Consider the following 17,109-nt stretch of genomic DNA (forward strand, 5'->3'; position numbering starts at 1 on the left):
ACGTGTGCCTGATGAAGAGGTGGCGCTGCCATACCTGAGCATGCGCAGATAAGTTTTGTGTTTACCTTCTTTTTCGCCGCTAGTGCGCCCTTCAGTTGCCTGTATGACTGCTCTGTGTGCGTGTTTAGTTCAGTTCAGTTTCAGTTTGTTCTTCATTCAAAAAACAATGAGTAAATGACAAATAGCATGCAGACGATGGTCCCAAAGTCAATGACTACAACAGGACACTCGGTTTAAAAAAAAAAAAGATGTGTACAAAACGTGGGTTACAGCTGCAAAAATGAAAAAGGTACACGGAAAACAAATGAACGCTCGTAATGTAATACATTGGTAAGAGAAAAGAAACAAAAAAGTACATATATAGAAAAGCATAATTATGCAGAGCACATGCTATAGGAGATGAAACTGTTTACGAAAAGAATTAAACATCTTAACTCATGTTTGAATACATGCAAAGATGACGTCAGTTTAAGTGAATGGGGTAGGCCAGCGCATATCTTTAATGCTGAAAACGAGGATGTCAGTTTTTCGTAGTTGGTGTTACACTTAGGTAATAAAAAGTTGTAATTATGCACAAACTCAGTGTGGTTGGTATTAGTGAGTAATTTGTAGTCTACAAATTCGTAAGCAAGCTGTTTGTTAGGTAATTTAAAAAGGGAATACTTAGATGATACTTAAACAAGCCAGATAGAGGTAGTATCAATTTTGCCTGGAGTAACGGGAGAACATTTGAGTAAAAGGAACTGTTGGTGATTATGCGAATAGCCTTGTTATGCATGCGATGAATATACGAGAAGTGGGAGTTATATATGTTTCCCTAGGAAGCAATAGCATAGGTGATATGGCTATGAATGAACGAAAAGTATAAAAATAATAATGCGTGCTGTGAAAAGAATACATGTGATTTTATGAGAGATTTTATGCCAAAAGCTGTTTGCTGTTTAACAAACGCAATATGATTAGTAAACTTCAAGTGAGAAAATAATTTTATGCCAAAGAACGACACACAGTCTGCTACAGGAATGAGGTGACTGGGGAGAGCTACTTGGCGGATACGCGGCAAGATCTTCTGCTGTATTTTAAATAACAATAACCGTGTTTTGAGAGGGTATAAAATTAAATTATTTACCTGACACCATTCTACAACGTTGGCTAGTTCATTGCTCAGTTGAAAGAGTAAGGTTGTTAGAGTTATCAGGCATGGAAATAGTAGTATCGTCAGCACATAAAAGAACATTAGAAAGGTGAAGAGCATCGGGTAAGTCGTTAATGTAAATTCGAAACAACAAGGGTCTCAGTATTTGAGCCCTGTGGTACCCCTTGATTAATAACTTTCGACTCAGAATAAGCGCCTCCTACAGAGACTGTTCGCTCACGGTCATATAAGTAATCTTTAAGAAAAATTAAAGCTGGACCTGTTATACCTAAAGATTCTAGTTTGGCAAATAAAATGGTATGATTAACAATGTCAAAAGCTTTAGTAAAATCTAAAACTACTGAACCAACCAATTTACCGCTGTAAATACAACACCTTATGTAATCGGCTGGTGCAATAAAAGCTAAGCTCGTCGAACTGCCAAGACGGAAACCAAACTGGCAAGATTTCAACAACTTAAACTTTGTTAGCTAGCTGTTTATACGTTTCAGATATAATTTCTCGATAAGTTTACTAATGGAGGACAATATTGTCACGTGGTAGTGACGGTGAAGAAAGCAGCAATACGGTGGAATACAAAACTAGCTTTTATTGGGCGAACCTGTGCCCACAAAAACAGGCTACACTTATAGCACAACGATAGCGGCTAACACGGTCGGCGATCGTCAGAAAATCAGATCAGCGGGTCAAGCGCGCCGGCTTTTATAGAGCAGTCTTCGAATGTTCCAGACTAATCGTTCGGACCCGCGTGCCTTCCACAAAGTTCTACACCATTCGAGTCAGGTGATGAAATCAGATAACGTAAGGTTCGGCGACAATAGACAGCAGATAGAAGCATCGATAACTTTCCAGAAACTTCGGATACATGCAGACACGTCCCACGCTGTGCGATTACATTTGTTAGGCGGCGAAACGTGGTTACCCGATAAAGATAAGTACACGTGTCAATACCCCCCCCCCCCCCTCTTAAAAAGCATCGTCCCGATGCTACAAATATAAGAGAGCGAAACACAACAGGACACTTATTAAACATAAGTAACAAAACAACGAAAAGAAACAAAGTCCAAAGGTCAGTTACGCGAAGCCCCAAAGTTCATTAACGCTGGTAGTACGGCTTGAGTCGCACAACGTGGACTATTTCAGGTCGTGAGCGGCGCCGCTGTGATAGCGAAATGCCGTCTGGCACGACCTCATAGTCCAGTGCGCCAATACGTCAGATGCTCTTGTACGGTCTGAAATAGCGAGGCAAAAGCTTCTCGCTCAGTGCTTGTTGGCGTATAGGGGTCCAAACCCAAACACGGTCACCGGGCTGGTACTCGACAAAGCGTCGTCGGAGGTTGTATTGTCTAGAGTCACTGGAAAAAATTTCAGAGTACCGCATTCGTTTTCCCCGCGCCGCCGACACGTTCATTGGCCCAACCGTACCACGTGACCTCTCGGGTGCCATATACCTTCCAAGCGCCGGGCGGGCCGGCTGAGTTAGAGCGCAGGCAGCGCAGGTTCCCAACGTATTTGCGTGCGTGCGTGCGTGCGCGCGTGTGTGTGTGTGTGTGTGTGTGTGTGTGTTTCCGATTGTCGCGCTCGCATTTCACTGCAACGAAATCATGCCTGGCTGCTGCGCCTTCGGACGCAGCAACCGAAATGAGTCTGGAAAGACTTTCTTCTCTATTCCGACTGGGAAAAATGACCGAGAGCGTCATTCTGCGTGGTTACACAGAATCGGCCGGGAGAACTTCAAGCCTACAGAAAACACCCGCGTGTGTGAGATATAAGTACACCTTGCTTGTGCTTTTCGGCACTGTTTAGAAGATATTTAGGCGAAGTGCACGCGGTGTTAGCGATGCTATGAAAATAGGAGTTCATTGCAGGGATCGTTCGCGTCTTGCACGCTTGACGCGGGTACAAGTGTACGCGTTTGTTGCTCAACACACGTGGTTATTCCGTGCTCGTGGCACGCGAAGGCACACTGGTCGCGCGAGAATTCCGCGTCCTCACGTGCACCAGGTACTCGCATGATTTCTCCGCGCACGTGAGCGCGCTCTCGCCTCGAGTCGCTCGACCCATATGGTACTTGTTTTTTGCAGACGGTGACGATCGCAGTCAATAAAAACATGGTCAATACGAGGCCCATGATACTTACTTTTTTCCACTTATCCTTTGCTCATTTATACATACGCATTTCGACCTTGAAACCAATGGCCAGGTGATATTCACAACACATGCTTCAAATTTTGAGCTTGTAAACCGAGCACATGCAATGAACTGAAGTCAGCATACATATTATGTTTTATGTTGAAATGCTACGGTGCATAGCCAAATAATGTTGTGCTTGATGCATAACAAGAAATACAAAACAGAACACCCAGTAGCTTTAGTTTCACTCTGTCACTATGCATGTTACATAAGCCGCTCTAAAAGCACAAGAATTTCATACATCGCCTATGTAACTTAGAAAAAACAGTGCTGCGTCACCAGCGGGCGTTCCTGCTTTTTTTTGTTTTTTTACACAGGCAGCAAACAGTCATAAATAAGTTGAGAAGAGTAGCCGCTCATGAACGCACTAGACAGCCGCCTTCATAAATCGCAATGTAGCAAACTCTCGCTCATTATCAGTGTACAGAAGTACATATACGTTGCTGTAATCACGCAAATGGCTCATATTGGCCTTCCACAAGATTTAGTGCGCAAAATGGTCATCGAAGTTGGTTTTTACGCCTGCTGTGCACAGATATCTCACGAATCACGGCTAAACACCGGTGCGCACATGGCATGCAGTCGTAGTGTGTCGTGCGTGTACGGCCGACGAAGTCGCCCGGCAGAATCGAGAACGCGCGGTATCCGTTTACAAACTAAAATAAATGTATCCCATTAAGCTTGTGAAATTATACAATGAACGTACGTGCCTGTTACACTGTCAGGTGTTAGTTTCGTCCTGCTTGGAAACATTCAATAGAAGCCGATGGCGGTCCACGATGTTCAAGCCCAAAAGCACAAGCTTCCCTCATTCCGGCTCGAAGTGACGAAATGTTTCCTTCGTAGCTCGCTCCGCGGAAGGAAAAAAAAAACGCGTGCATAAACTCCCGATAGCGGTGGTAAGCTGCTGCCCACAATCGTAGCACAGTTCCAGCAATAAACATGATCGGCGTGCAAAACAACCACCGGCTGCATTACTTCGCACAACGTTAGCATCTTATTTTCGTTCTTAGCAACCATTATCTCCGGGCACAAAGTATTTGTACTTCAGTAAACACCCAACCCGATGTGTCACCGAATATCAAGCTCTTCCAACACGGCGGCCTTCCCGCGACGCAGTCGGCTTGGAAGGTATATGGCGGTGGACGCTCAGTGTTGCCAGTCAAATCCCGACCTTTGCGGTACTCTGAAATTTTTTCCAGTGACTCTAGTATTGTCGGCTGTCGGTCCTCTGCTGGTTCTTGATCCGCAGGCGGGCGAGCTGTCGGGCTTCTTCGGCGCGCTGTAGATAGGTAGCGACGTCAAGATTTTCCTCGTCAGTGACGTGCGGCAGCATGGCGTCGAGCGTCGTCGTCGGGTTCCTGCCGTAAACCAGCTTAAATGGCGTGATCTGTGTTGTTTCTTGCACCGCCGTGTTGTAAGCGAATGTTACGTACGGCAGGACCGAATCCCACGTCTCGTGCTCGACGTCGACGTACATTGCTAGCATGTCGGCGAGGGTCTTGTTGAGGCGCTCCGTGAGACCATTCGTCGGCGGATGGTAGGCAGTTGTCCTCCTGTGACTTGTCTGGCTGTATTGCAGAATGGCTTGCGCGAGCTCTGGTGTAAAAGCCGTTCCTCTGTCGGTGATGAGGACTTTTGGAGCACCATGTCGCAGCAGGATGCTCTCGACGAAAAATTTCGCCACTTCAGCTGCGCTGCCTTTCGGTAGAGCTTTAGTTTCAGCGAAGCGGGTGAGATAGTCCGTCGCCACGACGATCCACTTATTTCCGGATGTTGATGTCGGAAACGGTCCTAACAAGTCCATCCCGCTCTGCTGAAAAGGTCGGTAAGGAGGCTTGATCGGCTATAGGAATCCCGCTCGCCTTGTCGGTGGTGTCTTGCCTCGCTGACAGTCGAGGCATGTCTTGACGTAACGGGTGACATCGGCGGTTAGGTGCGGCCAGTAATACCTTTCTTGTATCCTCGATAGCGTCCGGGAGAAACCGAGGTGCCCAGCGGTCGGATCGTCATGTAGGGCGTGTAGTACTTCTGGACGCAGCGCCGACGGAACAACAAGAAGGTAGTTGGCGCGGACAGGTGAGAAGTTGTTCTTCACGAGTAGGTTGTTTTGAAGCGTGAACGAAGATAATCCACGCTTAAATGCCCTAGGGACAACGTCGGTGTGCCCTTCCAAATACTCGACTGGTGCATTTAGCTCCGGGTCCCCTCGTTGTTGTTCGGCGAAGTCTTCCGCGCTTATTATGCCAAGGAAGGCGTCATCCTCGTCATCTTGCGGCGGCGGGTCAATGGGGGCGCGTGATAGGCAATCGGCATCCGAGTGTGTTCGTCCGGACTTGTATGTTACAGTGATGCCGTATTCTTGTAGTCTGAGGCTCGACCGTACCAGCAGTCCTGAAAGGTCCTTTAATTTAGCTAGCCAACACAACGCGTGATGGTCGCTGACCACTTTGAATGGCCTGCCATAAAGGTAAGACCGAAATTTCGCTGTAGCCCAAACGATGGCGAGGCATTCCTTTTCGGTTGTAGAATAATTGCCTTCCGCTTTTGACAACGACCGGCTAGCGTAAGCTATCACGTGTTCATGTCCATCTTTTCTCTGGACTAGGACGGCACCGAGGCCTAGGCTACTGGCGTCAGTGTGTATTTCGGTATCGGCGTGCTCGTCGAAGTGCGCAAGTACGGGCGGCGACTGCATGCGTCGTTTGAGTTCTTGAAATGCGTCGGCCTGGGGCGTTTCTCACTTGAACTCGACGTCACATTTAGTTAGCTGTGTCAGCGGCTCAGCGATGCGTGAAAAGTCCTTGAGAAATCGCCTGTAGTAGGCACACATGCCAAGAAATCTACGCACTGCCTTCTAGTCGATGGGCTGCGGGAACTTTGCAATGGCAGCTGTGTTCTGCGGGTCGGGGCGGACTCCAGACTTGCTGATGACGTGGCCTAGGAACAGAAGCTCATCGCAAGCGAAGCGGCACTTTTCTGGCTTCAGAGTAAGCCCTGATGACTTGATGGCCTCTAGTACTGTTGCAAGCCGCCTAAGGTGATCGTCGAAATTTCCGGCAAAGACAACGACGTCATCCAAGTAAACGGGACAGGTCTGCCACTTCAATCCTGCTAAAATCGTGTCCATCACGCGTTGGAACGTTGCAGGCACCGAGCACAGTCCAAATGGCATAACCTTGAACTCGTAGAGGCCGTCTGGGGTGATGAAGGCGGTCTTTTCGCGATCTCTTTCGTCGACTTCCATTTGCCAATAGCCAGACTTCAGGTCCACCGACGAGAAGTATTTAGCGTTGCAGAGCTGATCCAATGCGTCGTCTATCCGTGGGAGGGGGTATACGTCCTTCTTCGTTATCTTGTTTAGACGACGATAATCGACGCAGAAACGTAGGGTTCCGTCCTTTTTCGTCACCAAGACTACAGGAGGTGCCCACGGGCTTTTTGACGGCTGGATGATGTCGTCGCGCAGCATTTCGTCGACTTGTTGCCTAATAGCTTCACGTTCTCGCGGCGAAACTCGGTAAGGGCTCTGGCGGAGTGGTCGAGCGCACTCCTCGGCGATTATGCGATGCTTGGCGACTGGTGTTTGTCGAATCCTCGATGACGTCGAAAAGCAGCCTTTGTATCGTCGGAGCAGTCTTCTCAGCTGCTGTTGCTTAATCACGGGGAGACTTGGATTAATGTCGTAGTCTGTTTCGGGAACCATGGTCGTCGGGGTAGATGCGGCGGAATCCGAGAGGACAAACGTGTTACTGGTTACCATAATTTCCTCGATGTACGTGATCGTCGTGCCCTTGTTGATGTGCTTGAACTCCCGGCTGAAGTTTGTCAGCAACACTTCAGTTTTCCCTCCATTCAGTCGAGCAATCCCTATTGCGACGCAAATTTCACGGTCTAGCAGTAGACGTTTGTCGCCTTCGATGACGCCTTCTACGTCAGCGGGTGTTTCGGTGCCGACCGAAATAACAATGCTGGAGCGAGGCGGGATGCTCACTCGATCTTCGAGCACACTCAAGGCGTGGTGACTACGAGGGCTCTCCGGCGGCATCGCGTTATCTTCCGACAGCGTTATTGACTTCGACTTCAGGTCGATGATGGCGCCGTGTTGGTCCAGGAAGTCGATACCGAGAATGACGTCTCGTGAACACTGTTGGAGAATAACGAAGGTGGCAGGGTGACACTTATAGCACAACGATAGCGGCGAACACGGTCGGCGATCGTCGGAAAATCTGATCAGCGGGTCAAGTGCGCCGGCTTTTATAGAGCAGTCTTCGAATGTTCCAGACTAATCGTTCGGACCCGCGTGCCTTCCACAAAGTTCTACACCATTCGCGTCAGGTGATGAAATCAGATAACATAAGGTTCGGCGACAACAGACGGCGGATAGAAGCATCGATAACTTTTCAGAAACTTCGGATACATGCAGGCGCGTCCCACGCTGTGCAATTACATTTGTTAGGCGGCGAAACGTGGTTGCCCGATAAAGATAAGTACACGTGTCAATATAGAGATTGGGCGATAATTAGACACCAGAGATTTATCACCTTTTTGAAAGACAGGAATGACTTTTCTCTTCTTAAGCGAACTAGGAAAGGTGCCGCATTTAAAAATTAGATTAATTAAGCTGCTTAGTGTTTCTGCAATGCAAAGGGCAACACGTTTTAAGTGATAGGCAGAGACATTATCTAGACCTGGGTAAGTGTTTTTAGATTTAATATAGCAGAGCAGACCTCATCGGCTGTGGCCGATGAGGTCTGCTCAAAGAAAAAAAAATGCATGATTGCAGCGGTTACATGGATTGGAAAGGGTTATATGGATAGAGAAGTGTGCGTGTTACTTGGCCCCTGGAGTTGATCGCCACGAGAACCAGCTGTACGGGTACTGCAATCCATCACGCGGAATCCTGGTTGAAGGTGAAACTTCAACAGCTCCAAGCAAGAGGAAATTTTTTCTACTGAATTACCGCCAAATAACACACTGTTCCTTGGAGGCACTGTGGTAGATGATAGTCCGTGCGAAACTCTAAGATTTAGGCCCTAAATAGTTTTAAGCTTAACCTGAAAGCAGCAGACGTTTTAGACCTGGATCGCTGCACACTAGATCTGTCCCTAAAAAACGAGCGCTAGAGTGCTTTGCAGAATGCGCCGACTTTGGCGAAACTTGGGATCTTCACAAGCCATGGCGACGTCCCAAATGAAAGTGCTAATAGCGAGGTCGCTAAGCTTGGAATGAACAGCGAAATTCTACCCATTGCCAGAGATATTAGTTTATGGTGCACGATGGAAACGCGACTAGGTGATGGGAGGGGGGGTGGGGACAAACACTGAAAAAAGAAAAGCTATGTTAAGAAATATAATTCGAAAAATGTTATTCAGAATACTGTCATAGGAGTAAATATTCCGCTCCAAATACTTTATTCTGTACGAAAGCAACAAATGCAAGTTTTTTTTCCATTTCATAATTTATAAGTTCGTCCTGGGTGACCCGTACCAACGAGTGATTTTTGCGCAAGACTCGCCAAGACTGCACTTACCGGCTATTTTGTTGATACATGCATATTGCGTGTTTCTTGTGGATGATGCATGCGGGCGCCCCGACGAAGACGACGAACGTTCCCTGGCTCTCGAGCTCTCGGCTGAACGGGCCAGTGCTCCATTATCCTTTGTAAATATACTTTGTAAATAGTCTCCAATTGTTAATCCTTCGCTTGCGTAACATTTTGCAGGAGGGTGCTGTTCCCCGTCCTCGCCACGAAGCTCCGCTATGGCCGCACCGTCCTGCTTCCTGCCATGGCTCCCGGTGATGACACCTCGTCTGCTTCTACTCCTACGACCCCGACAACAACGTACATTACGGTTACGAACGCCCGCGATCCTGGCATATTCTCCGGCAAGATAATGTCGACGTTGAGGACTGGCTCAACCTGTATGAGCGTGTTAGCGAAAACAACCGCTGGGTCCCTACCCTTATGCTAGTGAAAGTCCTATTCTACTCGGTGGAGCTCCTCGTGTCTGGTTGAGGACACACGAGGACGAGATCTCTAGCTGGGATGCTTTCAAGGAGAAGCTCAGCGACCTCTATGGCAATCTCACCGGTCGGCAGCTGGCTGCTAGGAAAGAGCTTGCTACCCGAGTTCAGTCTTCTACTCAATGGTATGTGTCGTACATACAAGACGTGCTCGCCATTTTCCGGAAAGTCGAGGACAAAATGGCTGAGGTTGACAAAGTCGGCCACGTACTGAAAGGGATCGCGGACGACGCGTTCTATTTGTTGGTATTCAACAATGTGTACACCATCGACGTCATTGTCAAGGAATGCCGCCGCTTTGAGCTCGCCAAAAGCCGCCGCGTCATTCCGAAGTTCTCAACGGGTCCCTAACATGGCTGCGACGTCGTCTTGCGTCGACCTTACCGTTTCACCGGCCGTAAATGAGTCCGTCACACGTATTGTTCGCCGCGAGCTCGAGGCTACAAGTCCTGTGCCGTTCCATCCACGCCCACTTGACCCCACCTTTGCCCAACTGGCCCCAGCGATCTCTCTCATTCAGGAAGTGGTGCGGCAAGAATTTGCCAACCTCGGTTTTCCTGCTGCCTGCTCCGTCTCCCGACCTGACGCCCGACCGGTGCCGACAGCTCAGCCTCACAGCCATATGTGTTCCCCTCCCAGATACCGCAACCCTACCGAGTAGAAAACTCTGGACGACAAGCCCATTTGCTTCCGTTGCCTCCGCATCGGCCACGTTGCTCGCCACTGCCGCGCCTCCTGGACGTTGCCGTAATCGAGCTCCTTTTCCCCGGCTCCTCGCACTTATGCCGACGCACGCCGTTACTCGCCTCGCCGTATGCCTCCTACCTCAGGCGCATCCGTCGATGACAGTCGTCCTGGTCGCTCGCCGTCACCTCAGCGCCATCGGTCCCTGTCGCATCAGCCGCTCCGCTATTCGTCGCCGTCCATATATGGACCCTCCCGGACAGAAAACTAGACCATGGCTGGGGGTAGTGCTGCATTACGTCGTGTCGAAATCCTCCACTGACGCTCCCAACGAACCAGAACTTACTTGTTCACGTCGATGGTGTCCCTTTGACGGCGCTAATAGAGACTGGAGCCCACCTGTCCATAATGAGTTGTAACCTCCATCGTCGACTGAAGAAGGTTCTCAAGGCTCCTACTACTCGAGCCATACGCGTGGCCGATGGTAGCACTTTTGACGTCACTGAAATGTGTACTCCCCGCATCAGCATCGCCGACCGCCACGTTCCTGTTCTTTTTACAGTGCTGACCAATTGTTCCCATGACCTAATGCTGGGACTCCACTTCCTTACGGCGCATTCAGCTTTGATCGACTGCTATGCCGGCACCCTTTGCCTCGAAATTCCTCTACTGGCGCATATTTCTGCCAAACGGCTGAACAACTTTAGTACGACCGCGTTCGTCCACCTGCCGCCTAACGCCTTGACTTTCATCGCTTTGCTATCAACCTTACTTGTGCCGGATGGTGATTACGTAGCCACACCTGTTCCTGATGTCCTTTCGATGCGCAATATCACTGTGCCCCACTCCATCGTCACCGTCACCGATAAGCGGACATTCCTCCCGATCGTCAATTTTGGCCTGACAGGGGAAGTTCTAACCCAAGACATATCGGTTGCAACGCTGCGTGCTATAGGAGATGACCACGTCGCGACGTTTTCGGTCGACGTATTCTCAGATTATTCACCATGTCGACAGGATGCTATTTGCCCTGACGCAACATTTAGTTCCATGATTGCTGCGGACCTCTTGCCTGAATAAGCAGGAGCTCGGTGTCGCCTTTTGGTTCCCTACCACGACATCTTCAACCTCAACAATCGCCAATTGGGCCATTCTTCAATTGTTAAGCATCACATAAATACTGGTGATGCCAGTCCTATTCATCACCGACTGTTCCGAGTTCTGCTTCAGAGCGCAAGGTTATTCAAGGTGAAGTGGACAAGGTGCTTGCCAAAGTTATTGGTGAACCTTCGTCGAGCCCTTGGGCGTCGCCCATGGTGCTTGTTAAAATTGCACATGGCGTTTCTGCGTAGATTATGGTCATTTAAACCAAGAGAGACGTCTACCCCTTTCCTCGCATTGAGGACGCCCTCGATTGTATCCATGGTGCCAAATACTTTTCATCAATTAACCTTCGATCTGGTTATTGGCAAATTTCTGCGGATGAAAAGGACCAAGAGAAGACCACGTTCGTCACCCCTGATGGTCTATATCAATTCAAAGGTACGCCATTCGGTCTATGCAACGCCCCAGCAACCGTCGAAGGTATGATGGACTCTTTGCTTCAAGGGTTCTTATGGTCAACATGCCTCTGTTACCTAGACGACGTTCTCGTATTTTTCACCGACATTTGAGACACACCTTGAGGGCTTATCAGCTGTTCTTCAAGTCTTCCGCGAGGCTGGGCTTCAACTAAATTCATCAAAATGTCACTTCGGTTGTCGGCAGGTTACAGTTCTGGACCACCTCGTCGACGCTTCCGGTATTTGACCAGACCCTGAGAAAATTCGTGCTGTCACGTCTCTTCCTGTACCTCAGTTTGTCAAAGACGTCCGAAGTTTTGTAGGACTCTGCTCCTACTTCCGACTCTTCGTTAAAGACTTCGCAGCAATTGCCGGACCGCTTATTGATATTCTGAAGAAGGACGTGCCGTTTACGTGGGGCCCCGCTCAAACTGCCGCGCTTTCCCAGCTCAACAACATTCTCACCACGCCACCTATACTGGCCCACTTTGACTCATCCTCTCCTACAGAAGTGCGTACCGATGCCGGTGGTCACGGTATCGGAGCCGTCTTAGCCCAGCGCCAACAAGGTCAAGATCATGTTATCGCCTACGCTAGCCGCCTCCTCACAGCAGCAGAACGCAACTTTTCGTTTCCAGATCGTGAATGCCTGGCTCTCGTCTGGGCGATATCCAAATTCCGCCAGTACTTGTATGGCGCGCTCTTCCTGTCATTACAGACTACCACGCGCTCTACTGGCTTTCCTCACTCAAGAATCCTACCGGCGGGCATGGTCACTGGGCTCTGCGGCTGCAAGAATATTCCTATGCAGTAGGGTGCAAGTCGGGCCAATTACATCAAGACGCAGACTGTTTATCACGCTATCCAGTGGACGAACCACCCACCGACCCTAACCCCAATGCCGCCGCTTGCGTTTTCTCCGTTTCTCAGCTGCTACACGTTGCCGACGAGCAACGTCGTGATGTCACCTTGCGCGCCATCATTGATGGCTTGGAATCTTCGTCTTCTGATTCGTCCCTTCAACTGTTTGTTCTCTGGGATGGTGCATTATAGCAGCACAATGTACGCCCCGATGGTCCTGCCCTACGCCTCGTCATTTCTAAGCACCTCCGGTCAGCTGTTCCCCAAGAACTTTACGATTTATCAACGGCAGGTCACATTGGCGTCTCCCGCACCTACGAGCGGATTCGGGAACGCTTCTTTTGGCCAGGCCTTGCCCGCGGCGTCCGGAAATACGTTGTGGCGTGTGAGAAATGCCAGCGCTGAAAACACCATCGATGCTGCCAGCCGGGTGCCTTCAACAGCTCGACATTCCTTCGGAGCCATTCTTTCGCGTCGGCTTGGACTTCCTTGGCCCGTTCCTTCTGTCCACGTCTGGCAGCAAGTGGGTTGCTGAGGCGACGGATTACGCCACACGCAACGCCATCACCAGAGCCCTTCCAATGAGCTGCGCCACAGATGTCGCCGATTTTCTTTTACGCGACGTGATTCTGCAGAATGGCGCTCCACACCAACTGCTCACTTACCGTGGTCGGAGATTTCTTTCTAACGTCATCGCCGACATCCTGCAGTCCTGCTCAACGAACCACAAGCTGACTACGTCTTACCATCCACAGACTAATGGTCTCACGGAGCGTCTGAATCGTACCCTAACAGAGGCGCTTGCAAAGTATGTCTCGTCCGACCATACTGATTGGGACCTTGCCCTACCCTATGTTGCTTTTGTATATAATTCTTCGCGTCACGACACTGCCGGTTCGTCTCCGTTCTTTCTGTTGTTCGGCCGAGCACCCACATTGCCACAGGACGCTTCCCTTCCATCCGCCGCAGCAGAGACCAGCGAGTATGCACTTGACGCCATCAGCAGGGCAGCCAAATGCACGCGAAAGTGCCCGCGCTCACCTCCTGACCTCGCAAAAGAAGGAACGGCGTTTGTACGATCGGCAACACAGAGACATCCACTTTTCGCCTGGATCTCTGGTACTCCTGTGGTCCCCTACTCGTCACGGTGGCCGGTCAGAAAAACTGTCTCGGTACACAGGCCCATATCGAGTGCTGCGTGCCGTGACTCTAGTTACCTGCGAAATCGCCCCTGTCAGTACCAGTGCCTCCTCTGCCCCGAATTCCACTGACGTTGTGCATGACGCACGCCTCAAACCGCATTACTCTCCTGTTATCACCAATATTTTGACGCAGCGGGACGATGCTTGCGCCGCCGGGGATAATGATACATGCATATTGCGTGTTTCTTGTGGACGATGCACGCGGGCGCCCCGACGAAGACGACGAATGCTCCCTGGCTCTCGAGCTGTCGGCTGAACTTATCTATTATTATTATTATTATTATTATTATTATTATTATTATTATTATTATTATCTTATACCCGGTTTTCATCTGATTATTTCCTTTTTTCTCCAAACACAAAACGTTCCCTTTTAAACTCCAACGCTCAAATTGTTAACTCCCTTGTTATTATTATTATTTTTATGCACCTAATTGAACCAACTGATTCTTGGCCAATCCCCCACTGTCGGTATGTGCCACGACCACTCAGGAGGAGGAGGAGGAAGTAAACTTTATTGCTCTAGAAAGAGTAATTCAGCGGTCGGGCCGGATGTCTTCATCTTCTATTGCTTGATGACGATGTCTGGCCTGCATGGTTGGCGCCCCTATTCCAGGGCACCACTGAGCGTGGCTGCTCGTCGGGCATGATCCACCAGCCTCGGTTGGAGGCTAGGGTCGCCGCTGGAGAGCATGCTCTCCCACTGTTCCGCACTCGGATATTCTATTTTGTGGAATGCCTTATTGGTATTGCACTCCCATGTGATGCGATAAAGTGTGGGCATTGCGCCACACCACGGGCATGTGTCCCTGTATTGACTTGGGAACATTTTGCTTAATATATGCAAATTTTGGAAAGTTCCTGTATGCAGCTTTCGCCAGGAAACTGCCTGTTGTTCAGTGAGTGTACTGTGGGGCGGGGGATATCTGATCCTCGTCCCTCTATGCATATGCCCGAGTACGTTGGGATCACTGTCATGAAGTCCTCAGGATCTCTGTTTAGGTCCGCTCGGTTTGTATGCTCGCGAGCGATCCTATCAACCCTTTGGTTGCCCTCAATCTCCGTGTGCCCGGTACCCAAAAGTGGGTGTGTCTAATGCGTTGATTCTGTTGGCCAGCGCGGAGGAAGATTTGGAGCGCTTTTTGACCGATTCCGCCGTTAATGTAGTTTCGGCATGCTTCCTTGGAATCTGTTAGGATTATAAGGGATCTATTTGTGCGGTAGCCCTCCACAGCTGCTAGAGCAACAGCCATTTCCTCTCCCTCGGTTACCGTACAATCCTGTGCCGACGCGCAAGCGATTTGCCTAAGTCCGAGTCTATTACTGCCGCGACGACTCTTCGTTCTGTTCCCTTCGTTCTCGGGGATATACCGCGGCGTACGTGTATACCGTGTGCGCCTTGGTTGCTAGGTATTTTTCTACATATTTTGCCCGAGCGATCCGCCTGGCTGTGTGTAAATTCGGGTCCATGTTTCTTGGCAGGGACCCTACCTTGATGGTGCTGCGATACTCATCGGGTAGGTTTGCCGGTTTGCTTCCCTTTCAATTTCTTTGTGCCCCAGTTTCTTTAGCAGCTTTCTGCCCGTGGTAGTCTGCTGTAGTCTGAGTAGCTGCGACCCTAATTGTGCTTCTTTGAGCTCCTCGAACGTGGTGTGGAGTCCAAGAGCCAGCAGCTTCTCTGTCGAGGTGTTGGCCGGCAGGTGAAGCGCTGTTTTGAATGCTTTCCTTATGATGGCGTCGGCCTGGTCCCGTTCGCCTTTGTTTGTGTTGTAATATGGGAGGGCGTACGTAATCCGGCTGATTATGAGGCTCTTAACCAACATGACTGTATCTTCCTCCTTCATGCCGCTTCTTTTTTGCGAGACGCGGGTGATCATACGTGCCACCTGTGCCGTCGCTTGCTTGAGTAGGTTTATGGTGTGTGTGCAGCGTTGATTGCTCTGCACCCACATTCCCAGAATCCTGACGGCTTATTTTTCTGGTATCTTTTGTCCTTCTAGGGTGGCGCTGATTTGTTCTTCCGAGCGTTTTCCTCTTCTGACTCGCAGGAGCTCTGACTTCTCCGTCGAGCAGGCGAGGCCTCTTTCCCTAACACATTCTTCCACGCATGTTGCTGCGGCTTGTAGTCGTTCTTCTTTTTGGCTGAGCGAGCCTTGGTTACTCCAGACGGTGATATCGTCGGCATAAATGACGTGATGTATGCCGTCGATCTCTTTCAGCTTCCGGGCTATCCCAATCATTGTAATGTTGAAAAGGATCACGGATCCCTGCGGGGTTCCTTTGTTAGGCATGTGGAACTTGTCTGTCCGCAGGTCTCCTAACCCCACCGTGGCTGTTCTGTTTCAAAGGAAGGCTGTCACGTAGCCGTGAATTCTTCGTCCGCTGTTCAGATCGTCCAAAAAAAAGAAGGTGGAAGAAACAACGACTAAATAAGAAGCTAAAGAAGAAGATAGCAGAGGTTACCAAGGAGGCAGAGGAATACGCTGCCCAACTCACACGACAAAGTAGGCAAAAGTTTAGCAACTCGCTGAATAGAACCCTTAGCACCGCAACGACCTGGCATATCCTCAAGGCTCTAATGGACCCAACCAAGACCAAGTCAGAAAGTAACAAGGCCACCTAAAGACTAGTACACCAATTTGAAGGGACAGAAGAAGAGCTACTGGAAAAAGTCCGTGTAAAATGCTACGGGCTAGATAAACCCGAAGCGTACACGGAGAGATACCGAGGCGAAGAAAACGCCAACCTAGACAGACCCATCACCAGGAAGGAAGCTTTTGCAGCAGTTAAGGTATCGACCCGGAACACAGCAGCAGGCGCGGACAAGATTAGGAACGCACTAATCAGCAACCTAGGTGATGAGGCGGTCACACAGCTGACGAACTTCCTCAACACACATTGGGAAACGGCGACACTGCCAGAGGAATGGAAACATGCGGAGGGAGTTATGATCCCCAAGCCAGGGAAAAAGCTATTAGTAGAAAACCTACGGGCGATATCACTAACTTCATGCCTTGGCAAGTTGTACGAGCGAATCGTGACAAGGAGGCTACAACAATAAATGGAAGATGAAGATCTGTATCCCCACAGTATGTTCGGCTTTCGCACCAAATTATCAACCCAAGACGTCCTACTACAAATTAAACAGGGGGTTCTAAGCAACATCCCCTACAACGGAGAAAACATAATAATGGCACTCGATGTCAAAGGAGCGTTCGACAACGTCAGCCACGCGGCCATCCTCAAGGGACTGGGCCACTCGGGACAACAACAACAACAACTGCTAGCGCTGCATTATCCTATGTAAATAGACTTTGTAAGCAGTCTCCAGTTGCTAATTCTTCACTCGCATAACAATATGCTATAGGTCGCGCAGAATGGCATTGCTCACTTGAACGCGGCCGTTCCATCCAAGTCTTTTTTT

This window comes from Dermacentor andersoni, chromosome 1, assembly GCF_023375885.2.
Source record: "Dermacentor andersoni chromosome 1, qqDerAnde1_hic_scaffold, whole genome shotgun sequence".
NCBI lineage: Eukaryota > Metazoa > Arthropoda > Arachnida > Ixodida > Ixodidae > Dermacentor > Dermacentor andersoni.